Source organism: Mustela nivalis, assembly GCF_964662115.1.
Source record: "Mustela nivalis genome assembly, chromosome: 6".
In the NCBI taxonomy this organism is placed as follows: domain Eukaryota; kingdom Metazoa; phylum Chordata; class Mammalia; order Carnivora; family Mustelidae; genus Mustela; species Mustela nivalis.
The window spans coordinates 17,225,624-17,250,148 of NC_139025.1; the positions used below are offsets into that span (position 1 = coordinate 17,225,624).

At 45.3% G+C, this 24,525-nt stretch overlaps 1 long non-coding RNA gene across 7 annotated transcripts in view; it reads right to left on the reverse strand.

Annotated features, from left to right (window-relative positions):
• Positions 1-24,525, reverse strand: part of LOC309866160 — a 204,353-nt gene that overhangs the window by 12,419 nt on the left and 167,409 nt on the right. For 5 of the 7 annotated variants that reach the window (XR_014312469.1, XR_014312472.1, XR_014312473.1 and 2 more), the window contains 2 exons: positions 4,395-4,657; positions 575-966 (listed from right to left, as the gene is read on the reverse strand). This is a non-coding gene — a long non-coding RNA (uncharacterized lncRNA). The remainder of the gene's footprint in view (positions 1-574; positions 967-4,394; positions 4,658-24,525) is intronic. The other 2 variants (XR_014312471.1, XR_014312470.1) reach the window with 2 other exon arrangements.

Below are 24,525 nucleotides of genomic sequence, written 5' to 3' on the forward strand. Positions count from 1 at the left end.
GAATAATGGGATGGGGAGGGCTGCTCTGAAGAGGCAACATTAAAACCAAGATCTGAAAGAGGAGACAATGCTAACCATGTAAAGAGTGGGTGGTGTCATGCTCCCAGTAGAGGAAGCAGCATGTGCAAAGGCCCAGGGGTGAGAATGACTCTCTGCAGTGGCCTTAATGTTAAACAGCTCTTTTATTCCTCAGGGTTTTTATTTTATATTTCCCCCTATATTTTTATTTTATTCTCCATTGATATTCCAATTTTCAGCATTCTTAAGATCTCAAACAAATTCATCCTTTAGCAGGTGACATCACTTCTGATTCATCTCAAAGATGGAGCCAATAGAGTTCCCTTCTATCTCCCAGTTTCTCCCATGACCACACACCAATCTTCCTTTTCTTTGCCCTTGAAATTAGATGTTTTCTTGTTTCTTCAAACCAGGTGTCTCCCTCCGTAGCCAGCCTGACTTCCTCCCTGCCTCACCAGCCTCTTTTGGGCCTGTGCACCATCGATGATGCTCTCTCTTGTCCCATCAACCTTGCCCATTCCACGGCCACTCCTCCCCCACCTTCAGGCCCACTCACCTCTGACAGCTCCTCTTCCAGCTGTGACTTCATCTCTTTCTTTGTGCTCTCGGCCATCTTTTCCTGAAGATCTCCACGCTCAGTCTTTGTCCACGCCTCTGTCTTCCACCATCGTCCACCCTCCTGCTTCTATTCTTTAAAAGGCTCTCGGCTCTGCCTTTCCCAGACTCTCTGGACATGTGGTTCTCCTCCATCTCTCCCTGTGCAGGCCAGTGTTTTGTTGTGAGGAGCTTCATGGTTATTTCCTTGCTGGAATGCAAGGTGCCTGAAGTCAGTTCTTTTACCATCCAAAGCACAGCAGTTTGTCCACAGGAATTGCTCAGCGACTGTTTGTGTTGAATTCAACTTGGGTGTCTCTTGGGCTTCTGGAAACCAATGTGGGAGCCTTCTCCCTAGGGTGAAATACAAGAGGCTCCCCCTCAGAGGCAGGGGATACAGGCAGGATGGGGAGGTTGGATTGGAGGTGGGGATTGGGAGACAGCAAGAAGGAAGAGGGGACAGGTGGAGGGTGCCAGCTTTTACAAAAGGATGATAAATGATAACAGCACTGGGAACAAAACCAAACATCCTTCATGCTGTCAGAGCAATGAAGCCAGCACGTTCCAAGACGCGGGCACCAGGCAGTGCCTTGCTTCTGGAAGAGGCAGAGGCTCTCAGTCTCCTTCTGCTCAGAGTCAATAGCCCAATTCATCTTCCTTGGGGTGTCTTCTGGAACTGGGGGGAGACGGGTATCCTGGGGTTGGTGAGAAGAAGGGAAGTCAACCTGAGCCATCTGTCCTCAATGGCTCCTTGTTGGGGCAGTAGTGGTCTCAAGTGACCCTACTGGACCCTTTCATGCCTGGGGTCAACTAGATGGTATTGGCTTCCATTTATGTTGTGGGTTTTTGTCCTGCCCTCTTTTATGGACCACTAAAATATTAAGATAAAGATGCTCTAAGAATAAGCAAATGGAAATATACCTGCTGGGAGTGAGGAGAAGATCCCAGAGACTCAACCGCCACACGTTTTCTTTCTTTGTCCACAGACAGAGCATGTGAAATAGAAGAAAACCCTGCCCTAAGAGTCAGAGAACCTCCCTGTCATTTGGGGCGCAGCTTTGTCAGGGAAGAGCCAGGGAGCTCAGACAATTATTTCACCTCTCTGGGTCTTGATTTCCTAATCTCCAGCTTGTTGGGTTGAGTTAAGGAGCCCTACATTACCTCCCAGTTTTCTCATTTTGTTATTCCTTGTGTGACTGGGCAGGAGACATCTGGCTTTTTTCAAACTTAGCTTTCTTTTCTTCTTTTTATGATAACAGCACCCCACTTCCCCGTTCCCCTTTCAGAATCCTGTCAACCATATTGTCCTGGCCCACCCGTAAGGGGTGGGGCCAGGATCTGAGCTCAGCCAATGAGATTCTGAGACTGGGTCACATGACGACAGCCCTCTAAGGATCCTATGGTTTCCAACTACCTACCTGCTCAGGTTCTTGCCCTACCTGAACTCGCATTGCCCATCTCTTCCCTAGTCCTGCAAACTCTCCAGTGTTGCTCTAATAAAATCTCCCTTTTCTCCAAGGTCAGTGCCTGGTGCTTGTAAGCAATGACCTTAATGATATATTGTTGGAATCCTGAGTCCAGCGCCAGAAAGTGACTGCAAAAGACACAGGTTAACTTGTCAATGAAGCTGCCTAAGGAGGCTTTCAATAGAGAAACTGGGAATAACCCGGCTGAGCTGCACTGCCTGCCTCCTGAGAGGAAAAGGCACATGTCCAGAAACGGAGGAGCCCTTGGAGCAGGGAACTTCGAGGCCCCCTAAGAACATTCCATGTACATAAATGATTCCTGGCATTTCACACCAAGTGAATTCGTCCATGGCCATGCCGAAACAGGGGTACCCCTGCGACCTAAATGGTGCTTCTCATCTCAGCACGGGGCCAGGTAAATCAGCAGTGCACTTGACCAGACACTGTCCAGTCATGTTGGCAAGGAAGTAGCCACTGGCACCCTCCATGAGCTTATACGGTGGGCCTGGCCTGCAGGAAGCCCTTAACATGTGTACTGTTGAATGTCTAAAGCTTGGGCAGTTGGGAAGGGCTTGGAGCAAGAGCAAAGGTTAAGGACTGCATCTTTGCCAAAAGGATCGGAGTACAAAAGTGATGAAGAGAGGTCATTTGTCCACCTAGAGAGTAAGCCTGAAAAAAAAAATCACAATTTTGGACTTACTCTAGGCCCTTCCTTACAGGACAGTGTTTTTCAAAGTGCAGTTGCAAGATGTTTTCTGGTGACACGTGGACATTGAAAAATTTTTATTTTTAAATTTCTTTTGTTTTATTTTAATGTGTATTACATAAAATATCGCTAGTGTATCCAAACATATGATCTATAGATATTTTGCTTAGGAAGGAGTTAAGTAGATATATTAAGCTTAAAAAGTGAGTTGGTTTCAAGATATTAAGGAAATAACAATATAAGGGGGAGATGGGTTTGGTGAACTTTGTGAAGATGGAGCTAGGATAAATGAAGTTGGGCAGCACCTGTGCAAGGCAAGTCTAGACCCCCCACCCCTCACTCCTGCCTCTAGCCAGCCCTCTCCCTCCCCAGCATGGCTGGGAAGGAAGCAAGGATTCACACTGAATCCCCTGTGTCTAGTGCACTGCTGGCAAATAAGAAATACTGACAGATTGAATAATAGTTTTATGCCCTGCCTTGTTCTAGAAAATAGTTAAAGTAGACAACACAGAGTATACTTGCACAGAAAGAAAATAGAATACAACTTCCAACCCCTCTTTTGTAACAGGTGTACCCTGTCCAACTGGTCAACCAATCTACCCACTTGATAGGCGGCTTTAAGCTATACACTTCTGTCTGCTACCATCCAACCTCATTTGCTTCTGCATGGGTCAGACCACCAGCATCTCTCACCGGACTTACTATCTGCCACCATCTCCCAACTGTTCTTCTTGACTCCATTCTCATCCCAGTGAAGTGATTCCCCCCCACACACATAATAGTCAAAGAGTTGTCCAAAATGCAGCTCAAAGTCTGATGTCTTCTTGCTACACACAGGGTGAAGGACAGTCTTTAGGAAGGCGGGAAATGCCTTTCTGACCTGGCCTCTGCCTACCCCTCCAACATCATGTCTTACTGATTGTATTCCATACTCCACATGACAGCCATATTTTATTCTTTCCTAAAAGCATCTTGCATCTAAGCCTTTACATATACCATTCCCACTGCTTCAAATGCCCTTCCCTTTCCTCTTCTGCCTCACTCATCCTTAAGCCTCAGGATCTGCTCAAGCATCATCTCCTTCTAGAAGCCAGCCCAGACTTCTCAGTGTAGATCTTATGTTCCCACAATACCAGCATTTGCTTATAGCACTTACAATAATGGGTCCCAGGTGTGTGTTTGTCTCTCTACATGCCACATAAGTCTTTAGGGTCTTAGAAGGCAGAGGCCATTCTTTTCCACCTTTGTATTCCCAGAATCTAGCTCAGTGATACACTGAGAATAGGCTCTCAGCAAATATTTGATGACTGAGTTGCTGATGCCCACATGTCTGGGAAACTGCCTGGGCAATGGGTTTGAGACCACGGACCTTTTTTTTTTTTTTTTTTTTTTTTGACAGAGATCACAAGCAGACAGAGAAGCAGAGAAGCAGGCAGAGAGAGAGAGAGAGGGAAGTAGGATCCCCACTGAGCAGAGAGCCCGATGTGGGGCTCGATCCCAGGACCCTGGGATCATGACCTGAGCCGAAGGCAGAAGGAGTTAAGTAGTGAGCCTGAGCCACTCAGGCACACCAAGACCACGGACCTCTTAAACTCATTCATGCTGCTCACCATATATTTCTAACTTGCCACCTGCTTGGCACGCAGTAGGTTTGCACTCCTTGGCCTCCTTAGGGTTGGGTAGGAACCATGTGATCATTCTGGTCAATGAGTTATGTGCAGAAATACCATGTGTCACTTCTAGGCTGAAGCATTTTAATTGCTAGAGTTCTCTTTCCCTCTGCTTTGACAACCTGCAGTAATCCAGATGGCAGCTTCTCTTATCAGTTGGGGTCCTGGAGTGACGACAACACTGAGTAGAGCCCCCAGCTGGCCTGTGAATAACATGTAAGATAAATGAGAAGAAGACTTTGTTATAGGAAGCTCCTGAATTTTTTTTTTAACCAACATAACTTAAGCTGTCCCAACTGGCATACATATGCAGCCTTCAGAGCTCAAAGGAACGAATCTAAACTATATTCTACTCTTCTGTCCTCACTCTGGTCTGGATCATGGCCTATGTTGCCCTCAGTCTGAATAGTCCCCTTTCCACCCAAAACTTGGAGGAGAGAAAGGAGAGAGAAACAGAGGGAGGGAGGGAGGGAAGAAGGCCATCATACTGGTAACCAGGAATCCAGCTGAATAGCTCTTGGGAGACATGGCCTCAAAACCCACAAAGTCTATGGTGAATTCATCAACATGAAGGCAGACCCTAGCTCAGACAGCAAAGGGAGGGCTAGCTAGTTTTCCCCTCTATCTTCTCTGTAGCCAGTTATTTGGGGATCTTGAAACCTCCTAGGGCATTTACCCACTAAATCCGACCCTTGCCCCATTCCTAACTCATACATATCCTGGGATATCCTTTATAGGTAGGTATATGGGGGGAGGGGGTCACAACTCACACAATACCACACCTGTGCCACCTATCCCTCTGCCTTCCACAGCAAGAGTCTGTACTACTCACAGCTCACAGGGGTGTCATTCTGCTAGTTCCCACTCCTCACCTACCAATGACTACTTTTTTTTTTTTTTTTAAGATTTTGTTTATTTGACAGGCAGAGATCACAAGTAGGCAGAGAGGCAAGCAGGGAGAGAGGGGGGAAGCAGACTCCCCGCTGAGCAGAGAGCCCCATGTGGGACTCGATCCCAGGACCCTGAGATCATGACCCGAGCTGAAGGCAGAGGCTTAACCCACTGAGCCACCCAGGCACTCCAAGGACTGTCTATTCTTTGACATACTGAGTGAACATGGTTTCCTGGTTACCAATCCTGTCAACCACACCCATTAGGAGTTATGCTCAGGTTGCATCTTGCTCTAACCTCTGAGTTCTGAGTCCTGATGTGGGGTCCTTGTGCTTCCCTACTGGGGGGTGGGGGAAGTAGTAGGTATACCACGTAAAATTTTATACATTTCAGGGCTTCTCTCACACCTATTTCTCTTCATTAATCCTAATTAGAATGCCACTGAATAATCATATTATTCTAATGCACCATGTAATGATTAAGAATAATAGCGATTTCCATTTCTTTTCCCATCTCTCTCCTCTACCTCCTTTTTCTCTCCTCCCACAGAAAAGCTACATGTTTGCTTCTTTATGATGTTTTCCTTGACTATTTCTTCCACTGGGAACTGGGAGAGTGGTGGCTAGGTAAAACCATGATGGCGTCCCATTCTGGCATTTTTGTCCCTTGATTCTTAGCACCAGTTATGGAACATGGCATCAAATGTTGCCAGTGGAGATGAGCATCAGAGAGGAGGAGAATGATCACGATGGGGTGTATACACTGGGAAGCTCCCCTGGATGTTTGCTCACTTAATGTTTTCTTGTCAACCATGCAGTGTAAATGATGACAACTATCATGGAAGGATTGTCCAAACTAGAGAGTATGGACCTGTAAGGTCAGGGTGGGTGTTAAGAGGGAAGAGAGGGGGGGAAAAAAGAGGGCAGAGGAAAGAAAAGGCAGAAGGAGAATGGATTGGGCTGCTCTTCCCAGAATCCTGCCCCCAGAGCATCGTGTAGGACATCACCACATGTAGAAAGCTCCTCCTCCCCAAATCCTGATCCCTTGTCTAAACGGTTTTATCCAGATTTGCTGGATGGAAGTGGTAAACTCTTGAAGTCTGGGAGTCTGAGGCTACCTCTCCTCAAACGTGAAGACTTGTCTTAAAAATGTCCATCCTGGGGGCGCCTGGGTGGCTCAGCGAGTTAAAGCCTCTGCCTTTGGCTCGGGTCGTGATCCCAGGGTCCTGGGATCGAGCCCCGCGTCGGGCTCTCTGCTCAGCAGGGAGCCTGCTTCCTCCTCTCTCTGACTGCCTCTCTGCCTACTTGTAGTCTCTGCCTGTCAAATAAATAAATAAAATAATAATAAAAAAAAAGTCCATCCTGAAACCAGCCTTGAAATAGGATCCTGGAAAGATCGTCTCCTTGATAAAGGGTAAAAGGCATGGACTCTGGAATCAGAGGGATCTGGGCAAGTCTCTCAGTTTCTCTGAGCCTCAGTTTTCCCATACAAAGGATGGGGATTATGATGCCTTCCTCATAAGACTGTGATGGTTCATACAGCATGTTTAGCCTATAGTAGCTACTTAATAAAATATTTACTGAAAGTAAACGTAGTCTTTAATCATGAGAAAATGTATTACTTAACTCTAGATCTGAAAAGATAGTTTCACTGGGTATAGATTTTAGGTTGACATATTGAAGACAGTATCATCACTGTCTTCTAGCTTCCATTACTATTACTGCTAAGTGAACCATCACCCAGTTGCTGTCCTTTTCTGTAGGTGATCTGCCTTCTTGCTTTTTGGAAAATCTCTTTTTCTCTGATGTTTTGCAATTTTATTGTGCTGCATTTGGTATGAATTTCTTTTAATTTATTGTACTTAGAGTTTGTTGGGCCTCCAGGATGTAGGATTGATGTCTTTGAACAACTCTAGGAAGTCCTTAGGCACAATGTCTTCAAACATTGTTTCTTCCCCCTTCCCCTTCTCTCCTTTATTGACTCCAAGTCAGGCTTATCTTAGACCCTCTCACTCTACCCTCTGTGCCTCTGTAATATCTCTTTCATATTTTCCATTTCTGTCTTTTTGAGCTAAATTCTAGGAAATATTTGAATCTTTGTTTCGGATTACTAGGATTTTTCTCCTTAGTTGTATCTAAGCTTCTATTTAATCTTTCCATTGAGACTTTAATTATTATGTTTTCCATGTTTACAACTTCCATTTGTTTTCTCTTCATATTCCTTGGTCTTATTTTAATTATTTTTATTTTTAAATAAAGGCAGACTACCACATGCAATGCCTCATTTGGATGTGTCTAGAGTCTTGGAAGCTTGACTACCCTACATTCTCCTATAAATGGACTTTGAAAGCTTATTTGAAGGTTCTATCAGGGAAGAATAGCTACTCATATACCCTTGACCTAAGACAGCTCTCCTCTATCAGGGAAGGTTGTCCTTTTGAACCAAGCATGCTTCAGAAGGGACACACATGGAACAATGAGGGAGGAAGGGGATACCTGACCAGCCAAGTAGATGAGCCAAATCAACCCTGGGGATCAGTGGGGTGACAAATGTTGCAGCCAGATGGCCCTTGAAAATATTAATCTGAAGAAAATAGAAGCATCTATATTAATATCAGATAAATTAGAGTTCAGAGCAAAGAAAATTACCAAACAAAAGCAGTACATTACAAAATGACAGATGTCAACCCACAAGAAGATATGGCCTTTTAAAAACTTTGATCTTATTTTAAAACTTTGATTTCTTTAGATATATTTGTGGCAGGCAGAATAATGGCCTCCCAAAAATGTCTCTGTCCTAATTCTTGGAGCCTAGAATGTGTTAGAAGTCATAACAAAAGGGAATTAAGGTTGGGTATGTTTGTTTGATGTTCTATTTCTGGGCTTTTGTCTTCTTTTCTCTTATCTATATGTTGGTTCCTCTGCCATTTCTACCGTTTTGATTATAACAGAATTGATACTAATTCTTTTTTAAGCATTTGGAGAATTCTCCAGTGAAACTATCTGAGCTTAGAGAGTTCTATTTTGGGAGGTTTTAAAATTACCATGTCAATTTTCTCAAAAGTTATAGGGTTATTCATATCTTGGGTGTTTTAAATAATGCTGCAATAAACATACAGGTGTGTATATCTTTTTGAATTAGCATTTTCGTTTTCTTTGGGTTAAAAACCCAGTAGTGGAATTACTGGATTATATGATAATTTTATTTTGAATTTTGTCATTTGCAACAACGTGGATGGACCTAGAGGGTATAATGCTAAGTGAAATAAGTCAGACAGAAAAAGACAAATACCATATGATCTCACTCATATGTGGAATTTAAGAAACAAAACAAACAAAAGGAAAAGGACAAAACAACAGACACTTTACTGGTGTCTGTTTCCACAAACTGGTGGTTGCCAGAAGGTATATGGTAGGGGTATGGGTGAAATAGATAAAGGGGAGTAACAGTGCACTGAGGAAATGTGTAGAATTGTTGAACTCTTATATTGTACACCTGAAACTAATGTAACACTGTATGTTAATTTATATTTCAATTTAAAAAAATAAGAGGAAAAGTGTACATGGTCATTCAAATGATTTCATATTGGGTAATTTGTGGTGGTTTATGTTTTTTAAGGAACAGGTTCATTTCATCTAAGTTGTCAAATTTATGTGCATAGAATTGCTTGTCATATTCTCTTATTTTTCTGTTGATAACTGCAGCATGTACAGTGGTATTCCTTGTTTCATTCCTGTATTGGCAACATGCATTTTGTCCCTTTTTTTCTTTGTCAGATTTGCTAGATGTTTGTCAATTTTGTTGATATTTTCAAAGAATGAGCTCTTTTCCGATTAATTTTTTTTGTTTTCAATTTCACTAATTTCTGTTCCTACCTTTATGATTTCCTTCTTTATGCTTACTTTGGGTTTATTTTGATCTTATTTTTCTAAGATCTTGAGGTGGGGGTTTGGCTGCTTAATTTAAGACTTTTCCTCTTTTCTAATACAAGCATTAATGCTACACATTTCCCTGTTGGCATGGCTTTAACGACAAAATGACAAATTTTAATATGCTATACTTTCATTTTAATTCAGTTCAGTATATTTTTAAAAATTTCCTGTGGAAATTTCCTCTTTGACCCATAGATTATGTGGAGGTGTACTATTTAGTTTCCAGATTGTTAGAGACTTTTCTGTTGGTTTCTGTTTTGATTTCTAGCTCGGTTCTGTTTTTTGTCAGATACTTTTGAATGATCCCAACTCTTTTTTTTTTTTTAAAGATTTTATTTATTTGACAGACAGAGATCACAAGTAGGCAGAGAGGCTGGCAGAGAGAGAGAGAGAGAGAGGAGGAAGCAGGCTCCCCGTGGAGCAGAGAGCCCGATGTGGGGCTCGATCCCAGGACCCTGGGATCATGACCTGAGCCGAAGGCAGAGGCTTTAACACACTGAGCCACCCAGGTGCCCCATGAATGACCCCAACTCTTGTCCATTTATTTGTTGAGGTTTATTTTATGGTCCAGGATGATCTATCTTGGTATACGTTCCATGGGCACTTGAGAAGAATGTGTTTTCTGCTTTGGGGAGTGTTCTATAAATATTGATCAGAGTCTGTTCGTTTAGCTTTCTGTTTAGTTGTTCTATCAATTATTGAGAGAAGGGTACTAAAGTTTCCAAGCTTATTATGAATTTCCTTATTCTTTTGCTCATTTTTGTTAGATTTTGCCTTATGCATTTTGCAGCTCTGTTCTTGGTCTGTACAAATTGAGGATTGCCATGTCTTCTTGGTGGGTTGACATCTGTCATTTTGTAATGTACTGCTTTTGTCTGGTAATTTTCTTTGCTCTGAACTCTAATTTATCTGACATTAATATAGATACTTCTGTTTTCTTCAGATTAATATTTGCAAGGCACATCTTTTTCACCCTTTTACTTTCAACCTTCCTGTACAATTATATATAAATTTAATTTCTTATAGCTAGCACACAGTTGGTATTATGGGCTGAATATTTGTGTCCCTTCCCAAATTCATATGTTGGAATATTAATCCCAATGTGGTGATATTTGTTTTTTGTTTGTCTATTTGGTTTTAGTTTATTTTTAAGTAGGCTTCATGCCCAGAATGGAGCCCAGTGCAGGGCTTTAACTCACAACCTTGAGGTCAAGACCCGAGTTGAGATCAAGAGCTTCACACTTACTCAACTGAACCACCCAGGTACCCCAAAGTGTTGGTATTTGGAGGTGGGCCTTTGAAGGTCATTAGGTCGTGAGGATAGAACCCTTGTGAATTTGATTAGTATCCTTAGGAAAAGAAGCCAGAGAACCAGCTAGCTCTGTCTCCATTGTGTGAAAATACAGAAAGTCAGCTGTCTTCAACTCATAAGAGGGTCTTTACCAGAAATGGACCATGCTAGCACCTACTCTGGACTCTCCAACCTGCAGAACTGTGAGAAATAAATTTCTGTTGTTTAAGCTGCTTGGTTTATGTCATTTTGTTATAGCAGCCTGAGCTAAGATAGTTGGATCATTTAAAAAAATCTACTCTCTGTCTTTTAAATAGTGCTATGGGCCATTTACATTTAATGTTATTATTGACATGTGAAGGCTTAAGTTTTTGTTTTGTTTATTCTCTGTTTTGTTTCTCTGTTCTCTTTTTCCTTCCCTCTGCTGGGTTACTGACATATTTTAGAAATTCACTTTTATTCATCTATAGTGTTTTTGAGTGTATCTCTTGATATAGCATTGCTATTGTTGCTCTAGATATTATATATATATATGTTATATATATATATATATATATATATATATATATACATATACACACACATAATTTTTTACAGTTTACTGGTGTCATCGTTTTATCAGTTCACATGAAGTATAAAAACTACTTCCCTTTCTGTTTCTTTACCTTCCTCTATTTATTATATAATTGTCTTAAATATTTTCTCTACACACATTTAAAGCCACATCAGAACATGTTGTAATTTTTGTTTCAACTACCAAATGCAATTTAGAAAACCCAAGAGGAGAAACAAAGTCTATGGTATTTACCCATAATTCTGCATACCATGTTTTTTTCTTCCTGGTGTTCCAGAATTCCTTCTTTTATTCTTTCCTTTCTGTTTAAATAACTTTTCTTAGCCATTCTTTTAGATATCTCAGTTTTTCTTCACCTTCAAATGCCTTGACTTCCCCTTTTATTTTTGCTGGAAATAGGATTCTAGGTCAGTGGTTCTTTGAGCACTTTGAAAACTATTGTGTCACTGCCTTTGAAAACTATTGTGTCACTGCCTCTGGCCCCATGGTTTCTGATGAGAAATCTGTTGTCATTTAAGCTGGTTTTCCCCTATAAGGTACTATTTCTCTATTGTTGCTTGCAAGGTTTTTTGTCTTTAGGTTTCAGAAGTTGACTGTGTTGTACTGATGTGAATCTTTAGGTTCATCCCATTTGTGGTTCAGTCAGCTTTTGAATCTGTATGTTTATGCCTTTTCCCAAATTTGGGGGGCTCTCCATCATTATTTCTTTGAGTACTTTTTTAGCTCCACCCCCCCTTCTCTCCTTCTAGAACTCTGATGACACAAATGTTAGCTTTTTCTTTCAAAGTCCTTGAGACTCTCCTTTATTTATTTATTTATTTTTTAGGCCTATTGTTCAGATTGGATGATTTTCACTGTTTTATCTTCAAACTTATTGGTTCTTTCCTTTGTCTTCTCCATTCTACATCCCCTCCCATCTGTTGAGTGGTTTGTTATTGCTTCCGTTGTAGTACATTTTGGCTCTAAAAATTCAATTTTTTTTCCTGGTTATTTTTAGTATTATTTTATTGAGACTTTCATTTCTCAGCTGAGACTTTCTTCTTCTTCTTCTTCTTTTTCTTTTTTTTTCATTTGTTTCAAGCAGTTTTGTTGCTTTTTGAGACCTTCTTTTTCTGATGGCTCCTTTAAAATCTTTGTCAGCTAATGCTAACATCTATGTCATTTTGGTGCTGGCATCTATTGACTGTCTTTTTCTATTCAGTTTGAGATCTTGTTGGATCTTGGTATGATAAATTTAAAAAATCTTTAAAAAGTTGGGGAAGGATGGAGTGGCTGGGGCCACTGTGGAGGGTATGTGCTAGTCAGTGCTGTGAATTGTGTAAAATTGATGAATCACAGACCTGTACCCCTGAAACAAATAATATATTTATATATTATTTTTAAAATATTTTTTAAAAAAGAAGTATTTTAGGGGCATCTGGGTGGCTCAGTTGTTAAACGTTTGCCTTCAGCTCAGGTCATGATCACAGGGTCCTGGAATTGAGCCCCATGTTGGGCTACCTGCTTAGTGGGGAGCATGCTTCTCCCTCTCTCTCTGCCACTTCCCAACTCTCCCCCACCCCACCCTTGCTCTCTCTCAAATAAATAAATAAAAATCTTTTTAAAAAAGTATTTTAGGGTGCCTGGGTGGCTCAGTGGGTTAAGCCTCTGCCTTCAGTTCAGGTCATGATCTCAGGGTTCTGGAATCAAGTCCTGCATCAGGCTCTCTGCTCAGCAGGGAGCCTGCTTCCCCCCCCCCTCCTCTGCCTTTCTCTCTGCCTACTTGTGATCTCTTTCTCTCTCTGACAAATAAATAACTAAAACCTTTTTTAAAAAAGTATTTTAGATAGAAAGAGAGCAAGAGAGTAATCAGTGGGAGGGTGGGGAGGAGCAGAGGGAGAGGGACAGCAGACACCACACTGAATGTGGAGCCCAATGTGGGGCTTGATCTTAGGACTCTGAAATCATGATCTGAGCCAAAATCAAGAGCTCAACCAACTGAGCCCCCCAGGATCCCATGTATGATAACTTTTTATTGAAATCTGGACATCTGGTATTGTAAGACTCAAGATCTTGTTTATGGCTTCTTTTAACTACCTTTTTTTACACCCCGCTGGTAGGGGAAGAGGGGCTGCTGCCTTACACTGCCAGATGTGGGTAGAAGATGGTGCTCTTCGTCACTTCTGAGGGGGATGAGAGCTTGGTGTCCCCATAGTCCTCCACTGATACCTCCCTGGCTGGGACGGGCAGAAGTACCTCACTACTCTTCTCCACCTTGACTGTATGTAATGAGGGATCTCATTACAACTGGGGATGAAAACCTTAGCTCCATATGTGGCCTTCTCTGATACTGCCCTGATGGAGGGGTTAGGGTGCTGTCATAACCTGGTAAGGTTAGAAATCTAGGCTCTCCACGTGGTCTTCATTGCTGGGGGCGGGGTGTGGCCTCATTGTTTCTATAGCATTTGGCTAGAATAGGGTAGTTATAGTCGAAAAGCATTCTGTCTTGCTAGGCACCCCTTTCCCAATCTTTTGGCTGGAAAGAACAGGCTTTTGTTTGGGCTTTTTTAAAATCCATGCCCATTGGTGTTTCCAGTTGCTTCAGCTTAAAGTCTGGGGGATATGAGGCAAAAAGAAAACACACTGACCTCACCACTATGTCATTCTTTGGGTCTTAGCATCCCTACTTGGTCTGCCTTCTTCATCTACATTTCAGAATCTTCTTATGTTTTATATATACTGTCTAGAATTCCTAGTTATTGTTGGAAATACTAGAGAAATGTATGTCTGGCCCATCTTCCCAGAAGCAAATGTCCTACTATAACTTGTATAATTAGGAAAAAAGTATGAGTGCATGTGTTCACATGTGTGTGTGCGCGTGTGTGTGTGCATGTGTGTGTGAGCATTAAGCTACAGGCACATCGTGGCTGTCAAGCCTTTTGGTTAGGTGCCAGGCTCTGTACTAGAACTTGCAGAGACAAAACAAAATAAAGCACAAATCCAGCTCCAGGAAGCGCACCCTGGAGAGCTAAAGCAGGCATGTAGTAAATAAGTGCAATTGTATTTATTTTACCTATTACACTTCTGAGGGCTGGTCAGATGCTCCTGGAGCCTGGCTTCATGGAGAAGGAGACGAGTCCAATGGAGTTCCCAATCCATCCCCAGAAAAGGCCTTTCTTTTAGTGTGTCAAGGTGAGGTCATCAAGGTGGGAGGAATGGGGAGCGGAAGAGAATAGAGCTCGCTAGTTTAGAGCAGCACTTCTTAAACTTGACTGTGTTCAAAAATCACCTGGGTCTCTCATTAAAAATAAGGTCTGATTTAATAGGTCTGTATGAGCTGGAGCCCAAGATCCTGTATTTCCAACTAGCTCCCAGGTAAAGCCCATAACGTTACTGGTCCAGGGACCACACTATGAGTAACAAGAGTAAGTAGGGTGTGTGTGTGTGTGTGTGTGTGTGTGTGTGTGTGTGTACTTTGGAGTCAGACAGTGTTTGGATCCCAGCACAGGCACAAATGACTTGGAAAAGTCACTTAACCACCCTCGGTTCTACATTTGTAAAATGAAGACATTAATAGCCTGTGCCCCATCTGGGCATGGAGAGGACAGAAGAGGCAATGCAGGAACAGTGCCTGGCACATGATCAGCTCATGGTAAGGTCCAACCTCTGCCTTTCTCCAGCTGCTCCCTGATCCCATCACTGTCTGCACGCACGTGGCTGCAAGGACCGTGGGGTCCTGGCAACAGCGGCAGATGCAGGGTTAATGCTCCTGCTCCTGCCCAGAGACAAATGTTTTGTGTTGAGAAGTTGCTGCTGGGAAGAAAAAGGAGGGGGAAGAAGGCCCCTTTTTTATTATTCTGAGGTGCATTTTAATTTGCACAAGAGACGTTGTGTCTGTGATGGATGACACAGAGGGAAAAATTACAGCCCAGGAAGCCCAGCAAAGGGGGAAAAAAATAAAAGAGATCCAGCGAGGATTAAAACCAGCCCACTGTGATTCTGCCTCCTGGTCAGGGGCTGGGGGCTGGGAGGCCGGGGAGGGGCTGCCTGGGAAGGTAGGTGCCCGCAGAACCAGTTTTTAGTAAACAGAATTTGAGGGAAGTTTGCTTTTCTTGCATCCGGCTTCTTTTTCTGCCTTTGCTTCTCCCCTCCATTATATCACCACCATTGCTGGGTCACCCAACTGGGAACCTTTTTTGGGGAACTCCTTTGATCTCTTCTCCCATTAACAAAACTCAGGAACCTTGGAGCCCCTGTTCTCCTGGGGTTTCCTGCATCATAGCCATCACAAAAGGGCAGAATCAGAGTAGGCAAGAGTTTGGGATCTAAATGAGGAAGCTCCTGTCCTGATTGCTCAGGGGCAGATCATCGAAGGCCGCCAAGGGCATTGCAGACATTCTTCTCTTTGGCTACTGATGAGCAGGAGTTCAGAGCATGGGTTCCAGAACTGGATGCACAGACCTGGGTTTGCTGCCCGACTTTTCTCTTTAGTAGCTGTGTGACTTTGAGCAAGTTACTTAACTTCTCTGTGCTTCTGTTCCTGTAACTCTAGAATAGAGACAAAATAGTACGCACCTCAGGAGGGCTATTGTAAAGACCCAATAAAATAGGGAGATTCTTCTGCCCTGAATGAAAACAGACCAAGCAAGATTCAGAAGAAAGGGTGATGACCCCCAAAATATAATTGGCTGACCCCAGTGGAGATAGGCGGCCTCCAAGTTCAGCCTCAAGACTCTCAGGGAAGGAGACGTCGAAGCATGGCTGAGCACCAGCTGACCTCAGGCCTGCCCTCAGCTCAGAGCACTCTGCTCTTCACAAGTTCTTGGAGGCAGAGAAGAAGGGGCTGTTGTTCTGCTGTCCAATGAGCCCAGCCAAACTAAAGGAGGCTGCCTACTCTCTTTCCTTTTGGGAACAAATTCAAGCAAATCTAAAACTTCTCTACACCAGACACTCACTCCAGAGCCCGGCATCTCTGAGCCACAGCTGGGCAGGAAACCGCAAGGAAGTGATACCACACCACAGTCAGCTCACCAAACATTGATGGAGTAAAACCAGCCAACGAGTCTCGGGTTAGGGGCTCTCCTCTAGAGCTGGGTACCTTTCACACAATCTCTGTGACTCGTCCACATAGCTAACATCTATGGAGTTCTTCCTATGCCCCAGTTTTAAGGACTTTATATGTATTCATTTAATTCTCAAAACCACCCAAGAGATAGGTGCTGTTGTTATCTGCTTTCTACGGATGAGAGGAAGCCAAGGCACAAGGGAGGTTGCGAGTCTTGCCCAAGATCATAAAACCTGGGAGTCCCAGAGCCAGGACTCACACTCAGCCTGACTTCTGAGCTCGACTTCCCTGGCCACTGCCGCCTCACACAAAGGCAGGTAAGAGGATCGCAGCTCCCCCGTGGGCACGGACAGGTGTTCTAAGTCCTTCCTCTCCCCCTGGGTGCGGCTGTCCTCTGGATGTCAATGCTGGTGAATTGATTTGAGCTGACTGGGTGAGGGTGAGGGACAGTTTGGTGGCATGGGTGCCCAGAGGTATGGTGACCCAGAAAGATCCTGTTTTCTGGGACATGTGGGACATTTACCTTGTGTCTTTATAAGAGGGCACAGAGGGGGCAGACATGCTCTGTCGAGTGACTACCAAATCAGCAATGAAATGCTTTTAGAGACTCTGGGACATCTGTGGTTCCGTTTTCCTAGCGACTGGCTGGCCCTTATCACTAGTAGTGTTCTTTTGAACTTGGCTTCTGGGGCCCCATGCTTTCCTCCCACTCCGCCCCTTTCCATTCTGACAGCGGCCCCTGGATGGGATCTGGATTTAGGGGAAGGCTTAGGGTCACGGGGAAAGTCTTAAAGGAATGTGCCCTGGGTTGGATGGATAAAGTCCCACCACCCAGTTTCCTATCAAAGCCTTTTGTCCCAGGTGGAATGACAACACAGGACTCTCACTGTGGTCAGATAAGCTGCAGGCTTGCTCTGCGGTGTGACCGCCCTGAACCTCAAAGTGGGATGTTACTTACTCATCCTGCCTTATAGATTATTGATTAAAAGATCTAAAGTTGTCAGTGTTTCTTACTAGCTGTGGTCCCATCATCTTAAATGTCATTAGTTGTAGAGGAGGACTCTGTGGGGTAGCAAGGCCAGTAAGGTCCCTTTTCCCAAGAATCTCCACCCTGGGAACAACACTTGTGGAGAGGTTACCATCAGTGATTAGTGACCAGTGTTGGGCGCCATCATTATTCCCTTCTCCTTCTGGAGATCCACTCTAGTTTGAGTGGCCACTGAAGCTTCTAGATGTTCTGTTCAGAAACATGCACAACTATGGGGGGGGGTGGTGCCAGAAATCCATTTCCCTGTCTGGTCCAGGGCGCATTCTGTCAGGACCTTGGTGGCCAAGACGTCAGCTCTTCACGCCTGTCCCACGTTCCCGTCATCTGCCTGTGGTAACCGCCTCTTACTTTCCCTTGGGGGCTGTCTACAGCAGGAGAGTGCAAACGGCCTGCCCGTTTTCCCTCAGCACTCAAGTCTCCAAGCACATCGGCGACTTCCAGAAGGCTCTCTCTGGCCTTAGGAGCACGCTCAGTCCCTGACGTATCATGAGGCCTTAATAAATGCCAGCTATTACTCTCACTATTATTATGACTACTTTCATGGCCCTCTTTGGGTCGGGTCCTGTTCACTCTTCCTCGCACTTTGGCCACAGCCTTCTAAATTTATCCGGGCACCTGTACTCCCTCCGTGTCACATGTCAACGGTACTAGAGAGCCACCGTCCCTTGCTGGCAGGCCCTGCTCTTCTTTCCAGCAATTTTTTCCTCATTCACAGCCACGCCTTTCCCGGAGCAGGTTATCCCCACATCTCTCGCTCACGCGGTTCTATCTGCCTGGACTGTCTCTCTTATCTTTCTGTTAAAATGCCACCGGTCCTTCCAGATCACACAGTGGTCTCTGTGTCAGCCAGAGAGGCCTGAGTAACAACCAGCCCCCAGATCTCAGTGGCACCTGGATACGGAGGAAGAGACCCTTTCTCACTCACGTTGCCTGTTTACCCCGGAGGCTGGCAGGCTCGGCCCCATCCCATCCTCACAGGGGACACAGGCTGTGAGGCTCCACAGGCCACGGCCCTGTTCCACCCAGGTGGTGAGTGGAAGCCACGCGATAGGGTCTCCACCCCCTTGCCCATGACAGATTCGGGGACAAGGCTGGGCTAACATCAGTCAGCGAGATGTAACGGGAGGCTTGCTTGGGCTCATGGGAAAGTAAGTCCTTCATGCTCACCAGAGAGCCACACGACGCTAGTCGGCCTGAGTGCGAGGAAGCACACAGCTTCCTAGCAGCCACTGTATTCACTTCCTGAAACTTCTATAGCAAATTACCACAAGCAGGTGGGTTAAAAGAACAGAAATTTAGTCTCTTACGGTTCGGAGGCCAGAAGTCTGAAATCAAGGTGTTGGCGGGGTAATGCTGTCTGCAAAGGCTCCCGGAGAGGAGCCCTTCTTGCCTCTTCCAGCTTCTGGAGGCTCCGGGCATGACTCCAGTCTCTGCGTCTGTCCTCACCTGGTCTCCCTCTCTGTCCTGTCCTCGTCCGTCTTAAGGACAGTTGTCACTGGACCCAGGGCCCACACAGCCAAAGCAGGATGATCTCATCTCAAGATCCTTGCCTTCATTACATCTGCAAAGACCCTTTTCCCAAATGAGATCATATTCACAAGCCCCAGAACAGGGACCTATCTTTTCAGAAACCACCACTCACCCCTTGCAATCTTGAGCAAAGCCAGCCTGGGGAGAACATGAACGTGTGGAAGAGGGCAGAGTCAGCAAATGGCAAGGCAACGAACTCAGAGCCCTGATCATTCTGTGCCTGAAGCGAGCCCCATGTGTCTAATTTCTACATAAGAGATAAATTTCTTCATTGTTCAAGGCAGATTTTCTGTGACTTGCACCCCCTTCCACCTTAGACTACTTCTCATCCCTGGAAGATCTTACTAGAAGTTTACTTAGACTCAATTTCTCCTGCCAGGTGGACCTTGGGTCTTCAGGTCTTAGGGACCTACTACGCAGCACACACCGTTTTCTGGGAATAATTCTGTCCTTTCCGTGTCTGTCAGTGCTCCCTTCCTCTGCCCCGCCAAACCCCGTTTGTGTCACGCTGGTTAAATTATATATGCAGATTTAATTGATCAGTCATTAACGTCTTCTTCAGGGAGACCATCAGTGTGACGGGGTACCCACTTCCGCTTCACTCACACTGCCGGCGGCGGCCTGGCCCGCCCCTTCGCCCCTCCAGTTTGTGACTCCCATTCATCACACCTTTGTTTATAGCCTTTCAGCCGAACCCCATCCCTGAGACGGTCCCTGTCCGTGCCCATTTAAATTAATTTTGCCAGTCAGATTTCATGAGACACTGAATCAAAGGCTTTTCTAAAAATCAAAGAGCACTAAATCTTCGGCAGACCCTCTTCCCACTAATATTACAAATTAGTTAGAATAAAACAGTGTTACAGTTTCCCGGCATGACTTCTGCGTAAACCTGCCAGTTCAGTTTATGGCTCAGGCCTCTGTTGCCCTCCAGCAGCTTACTGGATTTTCTACTCGTAAGATTTATCGTAAATTTTTAATCATAAAAATTTGTTCTATGGCTTGCCTACAAACGGAACTTATGGCTTCCCTGGGGGGAAATTGCTGGAATCGGTTTTCTTCCTGTTTTTCAAGTTCAGTCCCGCGTTTTCCTTCTCTGTGCTGCCCCATGGTTCACTCTCACTTCTGAAAGTAGACGTCAAGGGTCCCCCAAGTTCATTAGCTAATTCTGGCCAGACCTTTTGGTTTGCACGCCACAGGACCCCCTGATTTATGTATCTCCCTAGCATTTAATTTTTCTAAGTGACCCTTTACCTGTTTTTTATTATGACTTACTAATTGCACCCATTTCCTAACTTTATTTTTCTGATTAAAGACAGGTTTTAATAGGTAGTTCATTTCTCGGCCACTTAAGGACCCTGATTAATGTCACTCACCTCCTAGTCATTCAGGAATGGATCACCTTTCTCACTAATACTTCTTTGTCCCTGACCTGACAGGTCCGACGTTTGCACTCGAGAGGCAGGTGAACTCCTGGTAAGCGCAGAGGCTTTGGTTCAGGTCTTGCCTCTGCCACATCCTGGTTGCATGATGTTATTTAAATTGCCCGTGCCTCAGTTTCCTCATCTAGAAGGAGGATGATAGAACTATGCTCACACCCTGTGGTGGGACTCAGTGAGAGTGCAAAGCAGACGAGGTCCTGGCACGTAGCAAGTGCTCTGGGGACATTTCCCACACGTAGTAAGCACTAACTATGCTCGGAGAAAGGCGCTTTCCCATCCAAATGTTCTCACGTAATTGATTATTTTCTAAGCAACTTCAGTGTTCACAGCATTGAGCCAGGTAAAGGAGAGGGTTACAGGGCTGAGTACTATTATCTGTTCCCCGCCCCATGGAACTCTCGTCTTGGTGAGAGACAGCAAGCAAACAACTGCCTATAATTCCAGGCAGAATGAAAGAAATGCTAGAACAGATAAAAGCAAGGTGCTTGTGGAAAGAATATTTCATTCTCAGGAGAAGTCGGAGAACACATCATAGAGCAAAAAGCTGAGCTTTCAAGGACAAGTAGGGTTTGGTTGCAGAAGAGCAGGAAGAAGGGACATTGGGAGGTGAGGGACTGGCAGGGGCAAAGGCTTGGAGGGTTAAGCAAGTGTGTGGAAATGGGGGAATTTTCCAGCCTGCTGTGGACTGGGAGGTGGGGAGTCCAAGACAGTATTGGAGGAGCAGTTGGGTCAGATTGTTAAGGGCCCTCAAGTAGTAGTCTAAGCCCCATTCTGTGCATCAATGGTTCTCAAAGTGTGGTCCCCAAACCAGTAGCCCCGGCATCACCTGGGGGCTTGTTAGCAATGCAACACAAATTCCCAGCCCCATGCCAGTTTAGGGAATCAGAATCTCTGGGGGTAGGGTTCTGCTGAGTTCTTATAAGTTCATAATTATAAGCTTCCAGGATAATTCTGCTGCAAGCTCAAGTTTAAGGATACAGTGGTATCAGTGAACTGTTTTGACTGCCCACTAAGGTGAACCTGTAAGGATACGTGATCTTCTGTTTATTAGGTACAGCATTTGGCTGCATATAACAGAAGCCAAAATGTAGTTGCTCAGCCAGTTAAGGCTTGTACCTTCCTCTTGTAACAAGAAGTCCAGGGGAAGGTAGTCTAGGACTACCTATCAAGGACATCATCAAAACCCAGCCTCTAATTCTCTTGGTGTGTGACTTTCATCCTCATGGCTGTAAAATGGCTGCGGCACGTCCAGATTTCTCTATCATGTTCCAGGGAGAAAGAATGAGAAAAGAGCAATGGCACAAAGGCTTGTACCCCACCTGATTCTGTTCCCATTTAGTCTTGCCGGGCATCTTTCTGGATGAAAGAGTCTCCCTCAAAGTCCTATTCTGTAGCTTATTTCTCATTACTTAGAACCTTGTCACCACCCCCATTCCAGTGTGCCACCTGGCAGCAAAGAAATCTGGGAAAATTAGTTTTTTTTTTTTTTTTAATATGATAAGTCGCAGTCCTAAATAAAATCAGGGTTCTAGGATCAGGGATGAAATGGAGACTAGATCCCAGGTGGAGAATTATCAGTGTCTGCCACACCCCATTCCAAGCATGTGGAATGCTTGGCGCAGCGAAAGGAGGTTTAACACTCTGTTAAAACCTAAGCTTCAAAGCCAGACAGTCTGAATTTGAATCTCTTCTCTGCGCAGCTATGAAACCCTGGACGGTTACTGAATCTTTCTGTGTCTCAGTTTCCTTATCTATAGCATGGACATGGTAACGGTCCCTATGCACAAAGGTTTGTAAAAATTAAACACTTTAATACCTTTAAAGCCAATTAAACAGAACCAGGCTTGTGGTGAGTTCGTATAGCACAGAGATGATACTCGTGAAGGCTAAAATAGGTCATTCAATGAATGACGAGAGCCTGAACTTGACATCGGAAATGGGAACGGAAAGAAGGGGGCGGGGAATGAAAGGCTCACCTAATATTTCTGTTGGAAAAGCACTTGGAAATACCAATGGCTTGAACTTTTCCCTCAGGTTCTACTGCCCTGAGCACAAAGGGCCTGTGTGAGGGGCTCAGCCGCCTGCATCCCCCCATGCCGGGAGCACACCCTGAACCAGCAGGCCCCCTGTGGCTTCCCTGCTCATTTCCGGTTTGCTTCCCATCTCTGAGGAAGAGCAAGTCCCTCCCGGATCCCCCAAGACCCGGCACCTCCATCCCTTCCCCGCCTCATTTACACCCGCCAGGTTCAGAAAAATTTTCACTGACTCTAACTATAATGACTCACTTGGCAATTTGTATCCACATCCTATGGTCCAGTTTTGCAAGGGTTTTTGGGAAATGACAAGGAACACAGCCCAGTACGGAGGGGTCGAGAAAACCTCCTGGTGGAGGCGAAGTTCAAGCAGACTCTTAAAGATGGCAGGAGTCCATTGGAAGAAGAGGAAGGAAGTAGGACATGAGGTGGGAAGCCATACCATGTGGATGAGATATCCCAAACCAAGGCATAGAGAGGGGAAGAGCATGGAGTGAGCCAAGAACCCCAGGCAGTCTGGGAACCAGACTGGGACTTCCGAGGAGGATGGTGGAGAGGGTGGAGCTGGGCTTGCAAGCCACGGGGAAGAGCCGGGCTCACAGTCACTGCACCATGTCTGGGGCTCCACCAGGCTCTTAGAGCATGGAGGAGGCTTTGGGTGGGGCCATAGCTGGTCAGGGAGAACGTGTCTGGAGCCAAACATTAGCTAAGGACCAGGTCAGCAGCAGGTGACCATCTGAGCTTTGAGCCCCTGACAGTGGCCCTGACCAAAGACACTCTTGGTCCCAGAGCCCAAGGTATGGTTAAGTGGCCCCAGTGGGGGTGAGGCAGCCAGAGGTGCAGGCAGGTAGGAGACTTCAAGCATGGGAGGCGGAATCCCTTCCCAGAGGCATTGTTGTGATAAAGAAGAGGGCAAGTTTGACCCTCAACCTCCTGTCAATTTGGAGGCCAAGCCCTGGCCTCCTGGAGGAGGGAGAGAGAGAGAAGGGTTGAGCCAGGCTCAAGGTAAGCCTGTTGGGAAACATCTCTTCACCCAAACTAACCCAACAAGTGTGGTAGGCGAACTGAACCAGGTCTTACCCCAGGGTATGTGGTGTGGCCGGGCATGGGGAGTTTTTTAAGTTCCCCAGGTGATTCTAGAGGGCAGCCAAGGTTGAAAAGCCCTGGTTTAGAGGTCAGAGGACCTGGGACCTCACCCTGGATTGGTGCCTCCCACCCAGTGACAGGATGTTGGGGGCTCCCATGGTCTCAAGAATTCAAAGTTGTCCCTTTGCTCTGAAATTCTTCTCAGCTTAAAGGTTTAGAGTTAAGGTACTGGAAGTAAGGAGGTAGTGTGCTATCAAGAAAAGAATCTGGAATTGGAAAGACTTGGGAGCCTAGTGCAAACCTTACACCCACCACTGATGAGCTATGTGACCCCTTCCAGCCAGATTCTGAGCTGCAAAATTGGGGGATTAACACTTGCTTCCACCGCTGTGGATAAGGCCCCAAGGGCAGTGGCTGGTGGTGGGTGTAACTCACCAGGCAGAGGACATGGTTTTTAAAAAATGGAAACTGGCCAAAGGGAATCATGAATGTAGGGGGTTCCATGGTGACCCACAAGGTCATGGAAAAGGGGTAAGGTGAATGGTGGTGTTGCAAGTGATGAGGCTAGCGGAAAGGATGAGGGAAAGGTAGCCTCGAGTCTGTCCTGTGGTGGTAGAAGGGTTCAGAGGAGAAAGGGTCCCCTAGAAACTGGATTCACATGCTGGCATGGCAAGGATTTGGGATAAGACCAAGCAATGAGCAGTGTATGAAAATGTCTGTCCTGGCATGGAGAGGAAGATCCAGCAAAGGGACTATTGGGATGTCCCCACAGGGGATGGGGATCCCAGCAGGAGGGAGCCAGGCTCTGTCTGCATCCTGAGATGTAGGAAGAGAGCTGTCAGTAGGTGCTGGTGTTTCTTTTTTTTTTTTTAAAGATTTTATTTATTTATTTGACAGAGAGAAATCACAAGTAGATGGAGAGGCAGGCAGAGAGAGAGAGAGGGAAGCAGGCTCCCTGCCGAGCAGAGAGCCCGATGCGGGACTCGATCCCAGGACCCTGAGATCATGACCTGAGCCGAAGGCAGCGGCTTAACCCACTGAGCCACCCAGGCGCCCCGGTGCTGGTGTTTCTTAAAGCTCTCCAGGTGGGGGACGCCTGGGTGGCTCAGTGGGTTAAAGCCTCTGCCTTCTGCTCAGGTCATGATCCCAGGGTCCTGGGATCAAGCCCCGCATTGGGCTCTCTGCTCTGTGGGGAGCCTGCTT